The 20445-nt window shown below is 39.6% G+C and overlaps 1 protein-coding gene across 1 annotated transcript in view; it reads right to left on the bottom strand.

Moving 5' to 3' along the window:
* Nucleotides 1-20445, bottom strand: part of sorcs2 (sortilin-related VPS10 domain containing receptor 2) — a gene marked incomplete at its 3' end in the record, with an annotated part of 292347 nt that overhangs the window by 76302 nt on the left and 195600 nt on the right.

Raw genomic sequence — 20445 nt, 5'->3', positions numbered from 1 at the left:
TATATATATATATATGTATGTATGTATGTATGTATGTATGTATGTATGTATGTGTGTGTGTGTGTAAATTCCCCTCTTGCCCCTGCAGGCAGCCTACACTTCAAGTTAGTCCTCTCTTCAAGTCTTACCAGAGTCTTACCAGAGGCCTGGGAGCTTAAGGGTCCTGCACACACTTGAAACATGACAGAGTTAATAAACCCATCAGAAAGTGTTTACAGAGGTCATTTTCCTAGAGACTTAAAACGGAAAGTCTTTTTGCAAACACAAGGGTTGGCCAGAATGAAAGTTTAAGGTACTTGTGCACTGGCTTTACATTTCAAAGCCAAAGCTAGTACCGTCTGTGATAATGTCTACAGCTCCACACGCAGTGTTTTGAAGCCTGTGACTCGGCTACATCATCCTGTCATTTGTAGCATGTAGTCAAAACTGAAAATAGCTTGAAATAAAATAAATGAATAAAATATTTGTGGAATTGTTTGATTCCTATTATGTTTATAATAAAATATTTGAGACAAAGCTAATGTGCAATGAGAAATTAGCTAGTAATTAGCTTTGCAAAGGTTTTTAGCCTTTAGCTTTTTAGTTACTTGTTTTTTAGCAACTCAGGTACTATTAAAATCATCATCATCATCATCATTATCACTATTAACATTTTTTTTTACATAGGTTGAGACCAAAAAGAGCTAGGACAAGAATGACTATTCATACTTATGAAGAAGTTCAAATGACTGGTTATGGTGTTCTCATACAGCCAACCAGCTTTCATATGTTTTCTACTACCTGTAACAAAATAAAATAGTTGAATAGTAGGTTTAGTAAAATAAACCTGTCTGACGTGGATCAGGTTCATCTACAAAATATACAGATCCAAAGTAAATCTGAAGTCACATGTCTTTGAGTGGCATGATATGCTTTTTAATTCCAACTGAACCCGCACAATTTTGAAAAGCCTGTTGCCATTAGCAGCACCTCTGCCAATCATCTTTAAGCATACCGTCAAATCCAATTAGCTTAAGAGTGTCCACCTGTCAATCAGTGCTGGCATGAAGGCTAACTGATGCGCTCCCAGCAGGGCAATGTTGTTAAATAGCTTCATCACATAGCACTGGATTATGAACTAAAGCTAAGGCTCAAAGGTTATTTCAATATTGAGGAGGTGCTCTTTCAAAATAGAGCCAAATAATATACAATGAAAAAGAGGATGACTGATGTTATAATCCTTCATGTTTGGAGAGTGATACACAGGGTGTTGATCTGACTGGAAAATTCAAACACAGGCAACCTGTTCAGCTTCACCCTTCACTTTCAGAGTGGCTTTTATAGATGTGTGTGCATCTGCCCATATGATCTCCCACACTGATATTCACGCACCTTTAAACATATTTCAAATCATCTATGGATCTGTCATTTATTCTGAAATGGTGATAAGATACTGAGCTCTATGATAATCCCAGTAAATACATGCTGCAGTCTGTCCACCAGACAGACGCTTGACCACAGTCTGCACACATACACTCATCAAACATAATGGTTTCCCTGTCCCCTCTCTGTCTCCCTGTGTGGGACAGCGAAAGACAGCTTATCACACCCCTTTGCACTGTTGCATTTCTAAATACACATCCCGACAGTTTGACTTACATCTGCAAAGGGAGTTTCAGTTTTATGTGTGTGCGTCTGTGTGTCACATTACTCTCTCTCAGACACAAACGCACTGAAGTGCCACACTTGCGCACACTGTACGATCATGCGCTCGCCTTTCAAGTAGCTTTGCCTCATCGCTTGCATGTTGAACAGAAGCTGCCACTGTTCTGTCATCTGTCAGGAGAAATCTACAGTCTTTTGATATATGAGAGAAGCATCAATCTGCATACGGAGAAGCTTTGCAATGTAATATGCAAAAGCAATGCTCTGGTTTAACTTGCTATTGAACCACACATGGAAAATATTACATGGTGCATTGCAGCTGATAAACATTTCCACATTACCAGTCATCACGAAGAAACTTTATTAATACTATACCACCCTAAAGATATTATTTCATTATGAGGAATCACATGTGATGCAGTCAGCTATGGTCATCATTATAGCGATGATCTTTAAACTGCCTTTTAACTCCTTTTAGTGTACATATATTGATTTACTGTACATGGCCATGCTCTGTCACCGCTGGTTTTCCCTCTTAGGATTTGGCAGTATTTGTTAGGAGTTTATTATATTCCTTTCCTATGAAATTCACTTTGCATAGCTGTGTGGTACGTTTATGTCCAGTGCGTAGCAGATGGTTCACAGGTGGGATAAAAAGTGCATGCATGTGGGAGGTTCATGCAAATGAGGCAGCACAAAGTGAGAAGTTGTTTGGTGCAAACTAGGTCATGTTGAGCCAAGACAATCTGCTGCCACTTTGTTGATTTTATCACTAAGAGAAAACTAAATGTTCCAAGCCACTGTGCAGCACTAACTGAATAATGTTTTACATGTATGCAAATGGATTTAAATTGGCATAAAATTATGACTCAGGTAATTGAGTACATTGATCTGACTTTAGAAGTGCCACATTAAAGTTTGATGTTCTGTGCCGTTACCTTCATTACATGCTTCAAGATAACCACCCACCTCTACTCTGGTCACAGTGGTCTTAAACTTGGCATTCTATCATTTACTAGGATGGTAATTTCAGCCAAGTGGCGGAGGGCTTTCGCTTTGGTGGCCTCAGAATCTCATCTCAGATTTTTGCGGATGATATGGTTCTGTTGGCTTCATTGGGTGAGGGCCTCCAGCTCGCACTGGAATGGTTCGCAGCCGAGTGTGAAGCAGCGGGAATAAGGATCAGCACCTCCAAATCTGAGGCCATGGTTCTCAGCCGGAAAAGGGTGGAGTGCCCACTCCGGGTCGGGGATGAGTTCCTGCCCCAAGTGGAGGAGTTCAAGTGTCTCGGGGTCTTGTTCGCGAGTGATGGGAGAAGGGAGCCGGAGATCGACAGATGGATTGGGGCTTCAGCTGCAGTAATGCGGACGCTGCACCGGTCCGTCGTGGTGAAGAGGGAGCTGAGTGTAAAAGCGAAGCTCTCAATTTACCGATCGATCTACGTCCCTACCCTCACCTATGGCCACGAGCTGTGGGTAGTGACCGAAAGAACGAGATCGCGGATACAAGCGGCAGAAATGAGCTTCCTCCGAAGGGTGGCTGGCGTCTCCCTTAGAGATAGGGTGAGAAGTTCGGCCATCCGGGAGAGGCTCAGAGTAGAGCAGCTGCTGCTCCACATCGAAAGGAGCCAGCTGAGGTGGTTCGGGCATCTGACAAGGATGCCCCCTGGGCGCCTCCTGGGTGAGGTGTTCCAGGCATGTCCCACCGGGAGGAGGCCCCGGGGCAGACCCAGGACACGCTGGAGAGATTATATCTCTCGGCTGGCCTGGGAACGCCTTGGTGTTCCCCCGGATAAGCTGGAGGAGGTGGCTGGGGAGAGGGAGGTCTGGGCCTCTTTGCTTAGGCTGCTGCCCCCGCGACGCGGTCTCGGATAAAGCGGATGAAGATGGATGGATGGATGGTAATTTCTTGATAATACATTTATTAACTGCGCATCACTGAAAATCCAGTCTGTCACATGCTGCAGCAGGAAAACCCATCCGCTGATCAGAAACATTCAGTAATTAATGATCAATGATTGAAGTATATGATTAAACTAATATGACCTGGATGACTGAGAACCTTCACAGATATATGATTGGACATTGCTTTAGTCCAGAGGCAGAACAAAAAAGAAGAGAGTTTGGAGAACAGTAAGCACAATCAGAGTATATGATTATTTCCCTCTTCTCAGCCAGAGATCTGCCACCAGTTCCTTTTAAACGTGGTAATGGTAGGCAGTGTCTGCTCCTTGGGTTCAATTTGTGATTAAAAATGCCACTTTTAGATTAGGCCACTATGGCAACATGATGCTATACATTTACAAAGTTGTCAAAACTTTGGAAAATGTTCTACTTGATGCCACTTCACCAGTCCTTTAGAAAGGTTAATGGCTAAGTGCTGCACATGGGAGCAAAGAGACAGTTGCTTAAAGAGCTGTAAGAGTATTGCATAGTTTATTTATACACTTTTGCAGAAGAGCTTTCCTCATTTTATATTAAATTGTACAGCAACTATTTTAACTCAAATTCAAGCATATTTTCACTTTTCTATCCCTTCAGTTTCTCAGAAACTGTGAGACTGTACCCCTGTACCTCCGGGTGGCTTAGAAAACAAGAGCATAGGGAGGTGGGACTGTGTGAAGCAATTGGAGGGTCACACTGAGTTTTTCAGGACAGTGACATGTTTAGCTCTGAATCTGAACTCTCCTGGACAAAAACACGCACAACAATCAATAATTTAGAAGTGGCTTTTATGTCAGGCCTTCACTCTTCACTTCAGAGGATGTTGGGGATGGAGTAAGACTGATTTTAGAGGACAAAGCAAAGGATGAAAAAGACATTGTTGTGTCCAAACTGAAAAGACCTATAATAATATCAAAATATGCCAGCCTCCATTGCTAATGTGGTTATAGTTAAATGCAATCAAAATACCAATATGCATATAAGTGGGATCTTGCTGGTGTGGTAGACCGCTGCCTCTGTGAATCTTGTACCTGTGCTGCCATAATTAGTGCCTCTGTGCTAATTATACATCCTGGTAGGATTTCTGGATGTCAACCACTTCCTCTATCTGCTGGTGAAATATATCATGCAGGCGGCTGTCTGTCCATGATGGTTCTGCTCCTCGCTCCTCTTCTTTCTCAGGTTTCTGCTGCCTGAGGTACTCACTGAGCACACGGTCAGTTGTGGCCACCTTCCTGTTGTGCTCATGTATGTTTGTTGTCTTGTCTTGAACAGTGGAGCTGACACTCACCAGCCCTCAGCCTCCTTCTTTCTTTTTAGCGTACAGTCTCAGGGTGCTGGATTTAGGGTGAAACCCTCTCCATGCAAATCTCCTGCTTTGGCCAGATTATTATCCCACCAGAGTACCTGATCACCAGCAGGGTATGGGTATTCAGAGCCTGCAATATATTTATGTATCTTGATAGGGTCAAAATATAGTGTGCAATCATGCGAATATGGCAATAGACATTTTCTTCCAAGAAATTAGATTTTTTTAGTTGCCAATAAACCTTCCTACCCAAAATATCACGTACTGACTGGCGACAAAAAAAGCTAAAAAAAAAAAAAAAAAAAAGCAAATTGAGTTATGTTGTTAGGGAAATGGACTGGAGACATGATGGATATTGCAGGCTTATGGGCTATCTATCCAGAGGGTCATGCTGGGAGCTGTGATCAGTGATCAGAACATCATATAAACAAAACTAGTGCACAGCTCTACACAAGTACTGAACTAAAACAGGAAATGAGACAATTGATCACTCTGGAAGAAACTCGGGAACTGTAGCAGCAAGTAAGAATACAGAAAAGTGATAGTGGTGAGCATACAATTTTACAATCTGATCTCTGTACAGTCTAAACAGCAGCAGGAACGAAGGGCCTTCCCCAGTACTTCCTAATACATAGATATAGCAGCCTGCGGCTGAAGGTGCTGCACAGAACACACAAGTTGTCTTGCAGAGGTGGGAGGTGTTGCCCTTAATGGCCAGCAGTTTGGCAATCATCCCCCTCTCTCTCACCACCTCCACTGGTTACCTCCTCCAGATAGAGCTGTCTCTTCCTGTCTGCTGCTGTGATAACACTGCCCCAGCAGACCACTTCAAAGTCGCTGACTGATGCCACCAGAGACTCACGAAACACTCCCCTCAGAAAATACCAGAGTGTGCTCTCTGTACTCTGTGCTTTTGAGGTGGGCACCACATCTCAGCCCACTCTGTTCTCTCCCTGAATAATTAGTGGTCCGGTTAGGGAATACCTTTCCATAATAATTGGACTTGAACTTTAGTTGGTTATGAAACGGAGGATGTCAATGTGATACTGATACAATACAGATTATATAATATTATATAATTACCTCTATGGAGGTTATGCTTTTGGTACTTTTTACATTCATGTCATTCTGTCTGTAAACACAACAACTTCAAGAGTTTTGATTGAATTCTGATGAATGTAAACACTCAAATCTGCCTTTCATCCACCAAGGTCTGCAAGGTAAACTCAATGGTTTATTGGTCGAAACTATGATTCTTAAAAGTGTGGTGTGTACATATAGAAAGTGCTTGTTACATTTGACCTCTGACCTCTAAATTGACCAAACTCAAATAAGGTCAACTTTCATAAAATGCTTTTTTACTTTAAAACTATGCTTAAAATCCATTTCTTGTGTTTGTATTGGCAGCATTTAGGAAATTATACAGGCATGCAGTGACTCTAAATATCACCTTATAGTTTGCATCCAAATATCAGGCCACACTTAACCTCTGATCCCAGTTTTACATTTGGCAAATCTGCAACAAATCTGCAAACTTTTTAAAGTGCATTTAAAAAGAACAAGGAATACAAAAATGAATTTATACAAAATACAGTCAAATGTAATTAGTGCCAAGAGCTGCCTTGGTGGAAGCTTGGGTTGCTGTAGCTCAGAAAGTTGGTGGTTCAGTCCCTGGCTGCTCCAGTATCCTGGGGCAAGAACGCGAACCCCAAGTTGTTATCCATCAGAGTGGGGTGGCTGTAGCTCAGGAGGTAGAGCAGGTCACTTACTGATCAGAAGGTTGGTGGTTTGATCCTTGGCTCCTCTAGTCTGCATGTCAAGTATCCTTGGGCAAGATACTAACCCCAAGTTGCTCTCTGAGTACTCCGGAAGAGTAGAAAAACGCTATATAAGAATCAGTCCATTTACCATGAATATTAGATAAAAAGCACTTAAACATAGGGGGAAATGAGGCAAGTTGTATGAAGTGCTTTATGATATGTCTTGTTTACCAGACATATCATAAGTGTACGTAATTATTAGGTCGGGTAAAAATATTAATTACTTAAGCTTTGAATTACAGTTTGAATATAGTGATTAATGAGTAAAGGAGTGATCTCATTGTTATTATTAAACGAAATGATATGAGCACCTGCCAATTCTACAGTTCTCATTCACATCACTGAAATGATTTCTCACCTTGTGTTTTTGTTGGCACAAGCTTCCGTTAGATTATTATAGACTGACAGGAATTCCCAAGAACAAAAAGGAACAGCGACGCCACCTCAGTTCCAGAGTACTCAGAAGCTGTTACGTGCCTTAAGGCGTACGGCTGTGCGTCTGTAGATTGGGTTTAATTGGGAAGCAGTGACCTTTTCTACTAGAGAAAACACACACAAACACGTTCACACAAGCTGTATAAATTCACATTATTAGTTGGAGCAAGGCCCTATCGAGCTGGGAAAGGCACTGAGTCACAGCCTCATGATTCAACGACAAAATTAATTAAGAGGACAGATACTGCTGTGTGGCTAATTCATGATTCATGTTAATAAGCATATAGGGCAAATCCCCCCAATATGTCTCTTTTACTGACACGTTATAAGATGCAAGATCTCTAAGAAATTATATTTAAATAAAAGTAAAATATTTGAACAAATAATTTAGGGTAGTTGTCATGGCTGCTTGTTATATCACCACATTATGATTACTTTCAATTTGAGACTAGATGAAAGAAGACCTTTCCGGGACAGTTAGTGACTGATGGTGGATTACTTCTTTGTCTGACAAATGCTGTGTTACATTTTTTCTAAAATCATGGCTCTAAAGCTGTTCTAAAGTTAAATAGCAACATTCAATTATAAACACTCGTATGAATGCAAATTAAAACTTTTACTCACTGTGAGTCACATGCTTCTACTACAGTGATTTGTTTCCATTGCACTTTGATAGACTTTGTTATCGATATTATTACAAAAACTTTTCTACCTCAGCTAAGTGTGTTAACGTTTTTTTTAAAGACATTTAAATGTTAATGGAAATTCACATAAAAACAGAAGGCAGGAAACAAACAGCACTGGAATGTTAACACAGCAAAATTACAGGGTAGGCACTAATGATCCCTCCATATGGTTAAGGGACCGAATAGATTCCTATAAGGAAACTATAATGCTACTTATGTAAATAATATCAACATAAATTGATCAATTTCATTTAAATGTACCATGTTTGATATTTTTTAATGTATCTAAAATAATAACTAGCAAAGTATAATATGAAGAGCAGTCTCTTCAAGCCAGATATACAGTCACATAAAAAACAAACAAACATTAGAATGTTCTGAATTGAACTCCGGACTTTCTTGCTGTGAGGCCACAGTGCTAAACACCGTGCCGCTGTGCTGCCCTTCTTCTTCTTCTTTTTTTTCTTTTTAACTGTAATTGCTCATATCACAAAAGGTTTGAATAGCGTTTTAAAAACATGAGGTATAAGCAAGCAGAATACTGCTTCAGTTTTATGACAAGTCCCTTTTGTTTATTTGAATAGCTCTTTGTATTTGAAGTTAGAGTCATGTAAATGTTAAAATATTTTTGATTTATATTACTTTTTTTTTTAAAAAATGCAAAGACTTTTTCTCAGATAAACTCAATGACTGCAAGACCAACTCATAATGAGTTAAGAGTTGACATAGAATGAATTGTTCTTGAGTTTTGAATTTTTAATGGGATATTAAAGATGGGCAGAAAATCCCATCCAGCATCTTTATGATATAGAAAGAAGAAATGACACCCGTCTGGAACGCAGTTGTGATTGTTTATAATGAGGATACAAAGTTATCCTAATTAACTTGATAGTTATATATGCATTATATATGCTATACAGCCATTACAGTGAACATAGCCTCTCCCCCATTTGTCTTCCACTTTTTGTCATAGTCATTACCGACAGTAAGTACTGGAAATTCATTTACACACACACACACACACACACACACAAACAGCCACATTCATAACATTTACATATTCATAATATGAAAGCAAAGCTTTGTAATCATGCATTGTTTGCCAATGATGTTTACAACAGTGCAGACAGTCAGACATCATTACAGTCTAAATACTGTGAATTAAATTAAGCAAATGTGGCCGCCCAGCAAAATGGATTTTCAAATGAATGGTGGCTAACGAGCTGCAGTTCTGTTTAGTTAGTGGAGCGCTGAGCTGCTGTACCAACAGCAAATGTCTGCTTATGCACAAGCTGCTGATTCACTTGTTTATTCAGCAAGAAGGGTCATTTTATTAGATTTTTTAAGAAACACAGTGAAAAGTTAAGTTGTAAGAGCTACACAGCTAAAATAATTAACAGCAATATCTAACATCAACACTTGATTACCGGCCATACAGACCAAATGAGCCTCAAACAGCAAGACGATACTGAATTGATTTAGGGTCTGTTGTGTCATGATTTAAGAGAATGAATATGCTACTTCATATTTCAAACATACAAAGTACTGCTTTGACTTCAGGGCTCTAGACTAACTTTCTGCCATGGTTGCACCCCGAATTTACGCTTAACACCGCAGTTTTATATGTGCACTTTTTTTTTCTTTGGGGGGGGGGATTGTAAATGATTAACTAACAGTCTTGTCAACAGAAAGTTCTTTATTTGGAGCACATTTTTACAAGAAAGATAAGTTACTGAAAAAGTGCTTATGCTTAAAGTGCGTTGGCACTCTTTGGCAACATTGTAGACAATGTTAAACTTCATCATCACATTGGCCTCCTCTGACGACCTGTTTGCTGCTGCCTGCTGTTGAAAGGCAGTGGGGAGAGGGGACACTTGGGCAGTGCAATTATTGCAGCATATAATGTGTTTTCTGGATACACTGTGCTTTTTCAGCGTTCAGAGATTGATGGCTCCATGTCAGACCACTGGCTATGAATTTCAGACGGATCAGGCCTTAACTTAACAAAATATTTATCAATAGTTCATCTTTTCTAATTACCCAGAGCTACATCCACTTCTGTCAGGCCTAGGCTACTCACCAGCATTGTCCGAGGACATTTAAGTTTAAAAAAAAAAAAGACAGCGGCTGACAGCGCTGTAAACAACGGTAGACTGGTGGGTAATAAGCGAATGAATAATGCCGAAAACAGATTTGAGATGGGAAACTGTTCTTGAAGTAGACACAGAGAGAGAGAGAGCTGGCAATGAAGTGCGATTTTATCATGGTGGAAGCAAAACAACTAAAGTAAGACAGAATAAATGACGACATTGATCAAATATGAAGCGTAGTTTGAATCTTCTTTTGTTGCTGGTTCAGTGAATTTTGGTTGGAGAGACAAAACCTGCAAATCAGAATCTAGCGCAAAAAAGATGTAAACACAAAGCGCGGGCCAGCCGACGCATCAGAATCTGTGAGCTCTCGGCTTTCAGCCCCAGGGGCGTGTCTGTGTATGTGCCGTCGGGAGAAAGCTGATTCTGATGCGTCGGCGGGACCGCACTCTGTGTTTACGTCCTTGTGGAATCCGTTTACCTGCTCTCATTTACTGTTTGGTGGTTGTTGAAATAGTTTTGTGAGCTTTAACCTGAGATTCTGGTGTTTCTGGCTAAAAGTCGATTCAGGAGTTAATGAATCCATATAGCTTTATTCAAGCTACTCACCTCTCTCTTCCACCTGCACTTTCAAACGTATACACAAAGGACTAAGGGACAACTACAGGACCACAGCCAATCATAGAGGTCCCGCCCCTGACTATCTCTGATTGGGACACACCACAGGGGCATGATGTGTGTCAGTTGTTGACCATACAGAGACTTTCAGAGTTGCCGAGACTTTTTTTTTCTTCTAGTGGAACAGTTGGTCGCACCAGTGCAACCAAGGATATTTTTTTTTTAGTCGCACCATCAAAAAATTTGGTTGCACTCTAGAGCCCTGGACTTTATATATACTATCGGTCAAAAGTTTTAGAACACCTCAATTTTTCAAGTTCTTTATTGAAAATGATGCAGTTTATTGTCTCATTGCACTCTGAAATGAAAGCATAGTACAAATAAGCAATTGGAGTTAAAAAAGAAATCATGCAATCAATCAATGCCTTTGTACCATTTCAAGCTATTCACTGGACTTGAATGACTTGAATTGCAATAAATAACTGGAAAAATTGGGGTGTTCTAAAACTTTTGACCGATAGTGTATATGTATACCAACAGAGGGTCAATGAAAACCAATTTCTGAATGCAAAAGTAGAGGATTCAAAAATTTTCTTGAAGGAAAGTAATGTTTCTTAAGATTTACATAGGTTATTCAACATTTTGTTTGCTACAGCACAGAGAACAAGAAGATAAGTTAATTTCACGTTGGATGTTTCTGTGGCTCAGCAACTCATTTATCAATCCCCCAAACAATCTACCAAACCATTCAGCTCTGCTTATTTGTCCTCCAGCCTGAATAACAGACACCCCGAATTGAAGCCAGAATCTTCAGTTGCTTTTGATAAAGAGTTTGCCACACATGGGAGCACAAAGGCCGGCTGTCATTATGATGTAAACCCAAAACCTCGCAACATTCTCCACTCTCCCCCTCTTTCTGCCTTCTTTCACCTGCTTCTCTTTCCTTCTCATTTCCTTTCTCTCTAGCTCACCTCTGATCACCTTTCCCTAAATTTTGACACTGACTCAGAGGAATTAAGCTGGTTTAACGTGTGTCTGTCAAACTGACAGGGAATAAATAGGGTTTTTTTTTTTAAGTGTCAGTGAAGAAGGCAAGGTCAAGATGTACGTCAGAGGACAGAACATCTGCTTTGCCCTGATTCCCATGAGTCTTCCTGCTGGCAAAGAGAAGCATCGTGACAGCCGCAGCCAGAGGTTAAAGCACCAATTAGCTACAGTTAATGAAGCCTCATTAGCCTCTGATAAGTTACTCCCCCTCTTTTTCTCTCTCTCTTTCACACCTCTCCATTAGTGCTCAGATATAAACTCTGACTGACCTCGCACAAGAAAAAGAAAGTGATATACAGGCATATAGAGAGACTGACCGACATTATTATTCCACAGGTTCACAATGCTGGGTGCACAGCTCATTTAAAACTTTAATCCGGAAAGATGTAATCTAAAAAATTGCAGTGAAACACTTATTTTCAACCTGGTAATAAGTTGCTCTTTCTGAAGGTGAAGCTCCTTGATTAGCAAAGACTTGTGAAGCCTTCAGCATAATCTTAAGCATTGTTGCTGCCAGTATTTGGTTGTTTTGAACTCAAACGTTATGCCTACGACAGTGGACCATGTGTCATGGACACTGCCCCTCAAAAGTTGACAACTTGTCAGCAGAGTTTATGTTTAACTTTCCTTCTGGACAAAAAGTGGTGATTAATTTACAACATAAACTCAAATGAGCTAATTCCTATCAAGAAATATCATAAAAAGGTAAAACATCAAGTGAGTCAAGTGCTGTTTTACAATGGACTTACATACAACTGTATTTCTATTTGCATCTAGATGAGTTACCCCTCAGAGGTCATTAGAAAGAATGTAGGCATAAGCAAACTGCACACTGGCTTCAATCTTCAGACTCAACGTCCATCTTTTAAATATAGTCTATGCTCTATCCCATTAAACCTGAATAGAGGACTAACTAGACAGACTGAAAACAGCTGTATCAGAGGTCAGGTGCTTTCAGTGTGTCTTACATAAGTATGTTCTTTATGGTTAAATTCTTATATTGACACAGTTCTTATGTTAACAGCAGTCACATATATAACAGCCATTAACAATGTGTTTATGTGAAAGGACACCAACTTTAAGAAATAGGATACTCTGACCGTATTCTAATAGCCATGATGTTTTTCCTATTGCATTCTTCCTGGAGTGTATGAAATTACAGCGATGAGTTATTCAAGCACCCACAAATTTTAGGTAAAAAAAAAAAAATGCAGCCTTGATAGAAAACAGTGATTGGAAAGTCAAGTACATTTTCTATAATATGAGCTTTTTCATGACAACATGTGCTTAACTCAGGTTGTAGAAACAACCCCACCCCACTGCCTAGTGGATACAGAGCAGAGGGCAAGCAGAGACTAAGGGAGAGGTGGGAGCAGAAAAATACAGCTTGTGTCTAAGCTTGTCCTTCTGCAAAGTACAGACACCACACACACACGTGCACACAGCCATGCATACACATAAGTCAGCATCATTAAATCGACCCCCTGCTAGTTTTTCCCAAACAGGGGAAGGACCAGAGCAGTGAGAGGTAAAGAAGCTCACATCAATTAACATGGAGGCAGGCATGTAGGATGAACTGAGGGACAGAAACGTATTACTCGCATCAAAGGGCGAAAGAGTCATGACCGGTTACGTGTGTGATTCAAAGCACCCCTGCTGGAAGACATATTTTATGTGTGTACGGTACATCACTGCAGAATCTCTAATGATGAATGTTCTACATGCTTTAAAGTGCACTATATATTATTGCTTGTTATGAGTCAATACAGCAAACAGGCAGGAAATGTAGTGGTTTACAGTGAGGCAAGCTTCTTTATTTGTGCAGTTTAGTATATATATATATATATATATATATATATATATATATATATATATATATATATATATATATATATATATATAGCGTCCTGACTCTCCTTGCCGGCATGAGAAGAGCTCGAGAGGATGTGGAGGGTGAAGGTACGGTGGTCCCCGTGGTAATCGGAGCACTAGGTGCGGTGACTCCCAAGCTAGGCGAGTGGCTCCAGCAGATCCCGGGAATAACATCGGAGATCTCTGTCCAGAAGAGCGCAGTCCTGGGAACAGCTAAGATACTGCGCAGGACCCTCAAGCTCCCAGGCCTCTGGTAGAGGACCCGAGCTTGAAGGATAAACCGCCCGCAGGGGCGTGCTGGGTGTTTTTATATATATATATATATATATATATATATAATATATATATATATATATATATATATATATATATATTAGGGGTGCAACGATACACAAAATTCACGGTTCGGTTCGGTTCGATACTTTGGTGTCACGGTTCGATATTTTTTCGATACAAAAAAATGTTCATGCATTTTTAATTTGTCATTTATTAAAATTATAAATATATATTTTAACTCAAAAGTACAGTTTTTAAATTTAACCCTAACCCTTGTGCGTGTTTTTTATTTTGACAGCGAATGCGCACCTGTGGACCACTTATGTGCAGCCCTGGTTATTTAGCTCATCATATTGCAGCCACAGAAATTCTTTTGTCCTATAAACCATAAAGCTGCACTTTCTTTTTGCCTTATAGTCTGATTTGTCATAACTTCTCCGTTTTGTGGTAAGCTTTTCTTTGGCTGTCACTTCTTCACCCTGACCTGTCTTATTTGGCTCAGCAGAACTGAAATATACTGTTTTACTTTAGTCCATGACTCGCTTACCTTCAGGGTCATACGTCACATGAAAACCAAAATAATTCCAAACGCCAGATCTGGAGAGCTTAACTTCTGTCTTGCTAGCTTGCCCTGCGCTCTTCCTTCTGACTATGCTGTCTGTGTTGAGCGCTCAGTGGATCTGCGCTCGACAGTGCAGCCTAGGCGGAGTAGTCGAACGCAGATTCACTGAGCGCTCAACACAGACAGCATCGTCAGAAGGAAAGTTGATAAAATAAATTACAAATGTTGTATTGTTCGATACATATGCGTACCGAACCGAAAGCACTGTATCGAACGGTTCAATATCGATACGAATATCGTTGCACCCCTAATATATATATATATATATAAAACCATATAAAGATGCAGTCTTTATATGGTTTAGATTTTTCCATGGCTCTTGTATGACTGTCAGCCGTTGTCTTGTGTGCAAAGGAAGCAGACAGTATGTTAGCTATTTTTACTTTAGATATTTGTTAATTAGTATTTTGGCTACAGCTATCAGTGTTGGGCAAGTTACTTTGAAAAAGTAATTAATTATAGTTACTAGTTACTTCTTCAAAAAAGTAACTGAGTTAGTAACTGAGTTACAAGATTCTAAAAGTAATTAATTACTTGAAAAGTAACTATTGCGTTACTTTAAAAAAATGTTTAACCCTCTGGGGTCCAGGGTATAATTGGCCATTTTTAACTACTTTTGATTTTCCCTCTACATTTCACCTTTAAAAACTATTTACTTTGCCTTGTTTGGTATCATTCTTTTCAGCACAACCTCACGTGTCTGAATTTACAGTTATGTTTTCATTTTGACATACTGTATTAACACAATTGATCTAAAATCAGACAAAAAACATAAAATCCGAGTAGAAAAAGTTATATTTTTTACTGTAACAACCACAAACATGTTTATTGAATCATATTTCATAACTTTAAATGCAAATATAAATTGTCAATTTTAAAATCATATGCACAAGTTTTGCAAACAACAAAGTTATTTGCACCCATTTACCTTTTACCCTTCTTTTATAACCATTTCAAACTATTTACATAACAATCAGGTGTTCTACATTCAGTACGATGCCACAAAAATGATTTTTGCCACTCCAAAGAAATAATTTCTGTCCACTATAAAGGAGAACATCACAGCCTGAGACCTGCAGGCCTGAAAGCAGCAGGTGTATCACTCCTCCTGTTTTCATTCAGCAGTCGACTCATTGTTCTGACACACAACACAAAACTATCCACAACACTACACACTAACTACATTAACTACACACTCCAAACACGCTAAACGTCACAAAGCTCTCACATCTCAAAACCCCCTCTCTCTTGCGGTCACTCCTAAAACTTACCCCTCTTCCTAAACATCCAAATGTGATGTTGCAATATCATTTTTTGATTGGTTGACACGGTGCATTTTTCCACCAACACGAACGGTCTGTTTTTTGTTTTGTTTTGTTTCTCGAGAGTGCTTGCTAGCGCTGTCCTTAGACAGTAAACGTAGACAAAATTATTCAGGGAAAAACACGCGTATATATTGTTTATCATGACTCTGGTTTTTACGTGGCCTATCAACACAATTTAAAAACTGGTATATTTCACCTTGTTGTTTTGCCATCTTGAAGTGGTCATGTGATTGGCTTACCACAACTACTTTAGTGTTCCTCAGTCAAACAGCAGCACTCATGCGATTGTTTTGCCCCATAGCTCCAGGTGTCCAGGTGCCAAAAAGTGATCATCGGGGATAAAGTGATTGTCGTCCGCGGGAGCGCGCGCAGCTGCTAAACGCTGTAGTGCCCAGATTACTTACGTAGTCAGCTACTTCCATGCAACTGATATAAGATGCAAGTAAGCTGAACACAGCTTCAGCCGTCTGTTTGTGGAAAAATAGTAACGTGACGGGGCATGATGTGTGTGTCCCGTTTAACAAGCATTTTCTTGTTAGTAACGGTAATGGTGTTGTAACGATGGAAATAGTAATTAGTTAGATTACTCGTTACTGAAAAAAGTAACGCCGTTAGTAACACACACATTCACGTGTGTGGATGACTGAACGTGTAAAGCGCTTTGGGGTCCTTAGGGACTAAATAAAGCGCTATACAAATACAGGCCATTTACCATTTACCACTTGTAACGCCGTTATTCCCGTCACTGACTGCTATGTTGTGCTTTTTGGCCAAAACTTCAATATTTACACAAAATAAGGAGTGCTTATTTCTCAGCTAATACTGGCAACTTGGTTAGCAAGATACATGCACTAACAGCAAAGGTTAATGGATGTTAATGGATATCTATTGAAAAGTACTAAGTACTAGATTTCATTCACCAAAACTGAAACACAAACTTCTTTGCCAGCCTGTACCACCATATTATTGATCCATTCTACTAAAATGCTAGCTACTGGCTACAAGCCAGTAAATCAGACAACTGTTTGCACCAGATTGTAGACAAATGTTTTAATGTTCTTTAGCCTTTTAACATGGTAGGGTAGATGGAGGCCTCAAGTGACCTCTGGAGGAACTACTGTTATTAACACGTCCAAATAGGTATGATTGGGTATGGTGAAATAATATTTGTGTTGATGTGATACCTTGCATTTCAAAACCAAACTTCAATATGCTAGTGATCACACGTTCCTGCATTTAGGATGCCCCAGGGACCCAATGTGACCTTTGAATCTCTTGCAACCTCATGCAAATTGCTTTTGCCGAATCACTTTTGATTTGCATTTTATGTTTATGATCTTGGATTTTTACCAGGCGCTTGCCTGAATTGCTTGGCTGTATAGAACTCATTATTAAAACTACAATTGTCGTACAGTGTTTTATGTGTAAACCAGTATGAAGGCATAAAAACGTATGTGTGGACACTGAATCAGAGGTCTGTAATAAAAGTGGTCTATTAGGGAGACAGCTCACTGGTGTCTTAATTGAAAAAGGGGCATCGGGGATCTCTTGTAGTTGTTCATGTGTCGTTAAACTCAGATTACACGCTGCACCGTTGGGTTTTCTCACTTTACTGCCTTTGGTGATCAGACAACAAAAGCAGTTACTAAATGAACAAACATTAACACTATGTGTTGTTTGCAAAGCCTCGCCGACCACGAGATGAGCCCTAGAGAAGCTATCAGTGCTTCAGGCATTTAAAAATTGCCCTTAGAGGCATTTGGTGTTTCTGATAAAAAAGCTGATTGATTTGATAGAGCCAGAATTGAGAATGAGTCTTTGGGGTGTACCAGTGATATTATGTAGAAAGGGAATGATGTGCCACACACATAAATACTCTGTTGCTTACCTAAGTAAGATTTATATGGTGCTATGCACAGTGGAATAAACAAAGCAAAAACATGCACAGTGCACTGGTGGGTATCTCTGCCTGAGAGAACTTGTTTTCCAGCAAAGAAAATAAAGTCCTGGAAGAATATCAAAGTGGAACTTTGTGCTGCTGAGCTGTGTGCTGGTGGAAGTTGTTTCAATGCTGCAAACCAGCAGGGACTGAAGTCTGGACAAAGACAGCAGCACATTGTTTATTTGCAGCAAGCCAGGTTGATAGCCCTAATCAACGGTCTCCTCTTTTTACGTGACACTTGTTGTTTTTCAGACATTGTAAAGTTACATGAACCTCAAGTGACCCAACACTTCCACTAGAGACAGCCAACGAACAATAAGAAAGCCAGAAAGAAACCACAGAGAGCGCTTGTTATCAGTGTAAGCCAACCATCTGAGTTTACTTTAAACACAATTTTCTTTTAAATTCTGTAGAAATTTACATCAAAATAGAACAAAGTAGGAGCGCTATATTTGGTAGAGAAGTCTGTATAAAGATACACACCTTTAGTAATCAGGCATTCTGTTTAAATCAAGACGTTTATTTAATCCAACAGACTTTCTGAAGAGAAATAGCTGGATTAAAGCTTCTCTGTGCAAAGGCCATTACATGCCAAGCGAACCCACGAATCTGAACTTGTCGTGTATAAGTGTTGCATTTGTTGCCCTCAAAAAACATTGAAAAGAATGAAGCAGACAAGTTGACAAGCAATGACGAGTGGGTTACTGATGTTTTTTGGCAAGAAAAGGGAGAAATGGTAAAGCAGAAATATGTTACTATTTGGATATTTAATACCAGTGCACATTTTGAGCTATGAGCATGATTGTTGCCAGTCATCTGATTGGCTAAATCTATTTAATCCAAAAAATGATCTGACAAATTTGAAAAAAATCTAGCTTGATGTGAAAAATAAATGCAGCAAATCGGTGTGAACTGCAGCATAGGTAAGTCCAAAAGATATTTTAACAAGAGTGGCTGCACATGTTAAAAAGTTTCAAATAATTTCCAGAATCCTTTTTACAAGGGTTTTCCTTCTCTCTGTGATAATAGTTAGAGGCAGACAATATTTTCAATATGAGGTACATACAGTATATCTGGCACTGAGTGCACAGCAACACCAACTCTTGTTCAAACTTACAGTAAAAAGCCTTTAGCATGTAGAAACTGATTCATATTCCTGATCACAGTGCCTTTAAGTTAATACATGTTCTGGAGGCCAATGCACTGTGCAGCCTGTACTGCAGAGTGTAAGTCAGCAAAATGTTCAGTTGCTGAATTTACTCGTTAAGTCAACAAATGCGTTCACCAATGCAAAACAGGCAGTCTCTCTGAAGACAGCCAAGCATTACTCTGACATGACCACATCTACACTGAAAGTAAGCTAATCAATCATCAAGTCACTTGCCTCGTGTTGCTACTGAGCAGACCAGCTCCCAAAGCCTTAAAATACGTGATTCCATAATCAAGGGAGCATTCTGATTAAACACATGAAACATTTTCTACTGGTACCCCTGTGTATCTTGTGGGGGTTTCAAATTTTCATAATTTTAGTTTTACAAATATCCCTCACTGTCATTCCCCAGAAACTGTCTTCAGTTATGAAAACTATTATATATATATTAAAACTATTATTCAATTTATTGAATAATAGCTATTTTTCAATTTGCCAAGCTGCGACATGTTCACTGAACAGACTTCCCAGTAATACCATGATTAAAATGGGTGTAGCATTTGTTGTGCTTCATTTACTGAGAATTTTCAGAACAGGTTCAATAGCATAACATCAGTGTCACTGACTCATTGTTACAGTGCAAAGCTATCGTTTACTCTTTATTTTACAGCTGAGTAAAAATATCCAGTTTCCCAAAAGGTTATCAAATAGATTGGTGATGAGGATAATTATATTCTGTTTCAGTATTTCTTATCATTTCCAGGGCTGTTCCTTTTAGCCTCACAGTTTTTCAGCTGTTATTGACTAAATTTTCAAATAATAGCCTAGGGGCTTTAGAGGTTAAGCCACTGCACTTTTTGTAGTCAGGCAGATAATTTCTCCTAAACAACAGATAAACCAGATCATAAAAAACTGCCATAGCTAAAGTAATGAACATTTAATGATACTTTTTTTAAAACAGTTTTAATAGATATTATCAGAAGCTTACGCCTGTTATTTAACTGATGGAATCACTCATCTATTTAAGCTTCTTCATCATATCACTATAAAGTTGGGGTGCTCCTGGTGGCAAATTTCCTACATGATTAAAGGCAGGTGGAAAAAGCAGACTAGTTAGCTAATCTGTGTCATGATTGGCTGTTTTGTGTTTGTTCTCACTCCGTCCAGAGCCCCCATCTCTGCCTCTTCTTGTGTGTGTGTGTGTGTGTGTGTGTGTGTGTGTGTGTGTGTGCATGGACATGTATTCTCATCTTTATGCCTATGGTGGGATCCCAGGAGAGTTCCCACACACACTTGCAGTTAATCACCTGCAGCTGAGCTTCAGTTGACCCTGGATTGTTGAGTGACTTGAGTTAGTGACAACCCCGCCTATCTGTGGGGACTTGACTTTACAGGCAAACAATGGACCCTGTTCAGCACGTGGTGTCACTTCAAGGAGAGCAACTGGATCGGAATGCGAAAATGCTTCAGCACATGTCAAAGGAACAGGCGTCAGTGGTACAACATGTTGACAAAATCAAAGATATGCTTATTTTTCATAATCCTTATGTCACCCAGGTTCTACCTCCGCCTATTTCCTTGACCGCCATGCTGTCTGCCCACTTCCTCCTTCGCCGTCGCTTGGACCCAGTATGAGAGTGTAAAAGCGGAGGTTTTTTCACTCAAT

The sequence above is a fragment of the Haplochromis burtoni genome, unplaced genomic scaffold (assembly GCF_018398535.1).
Source record: "Haplochromis burtoni strain Fernald_Lab_line unplaced genomic scaffold, NCSU_Asbu1 Contig_508, whole genome shotgun sequence".
Classification (NCBI taxonomy): domain Eukaryota; kingdom Metazoa; phylum Chordata; class Actinopteri; order Cichliformes; family Cichlidae; genus Haplochromis; species Haplochromis burtoni.
Note: the sequence above shows the minus strand (reverse complement) of the source record. Positions and strands in the feature narration are given on the sequence as shown.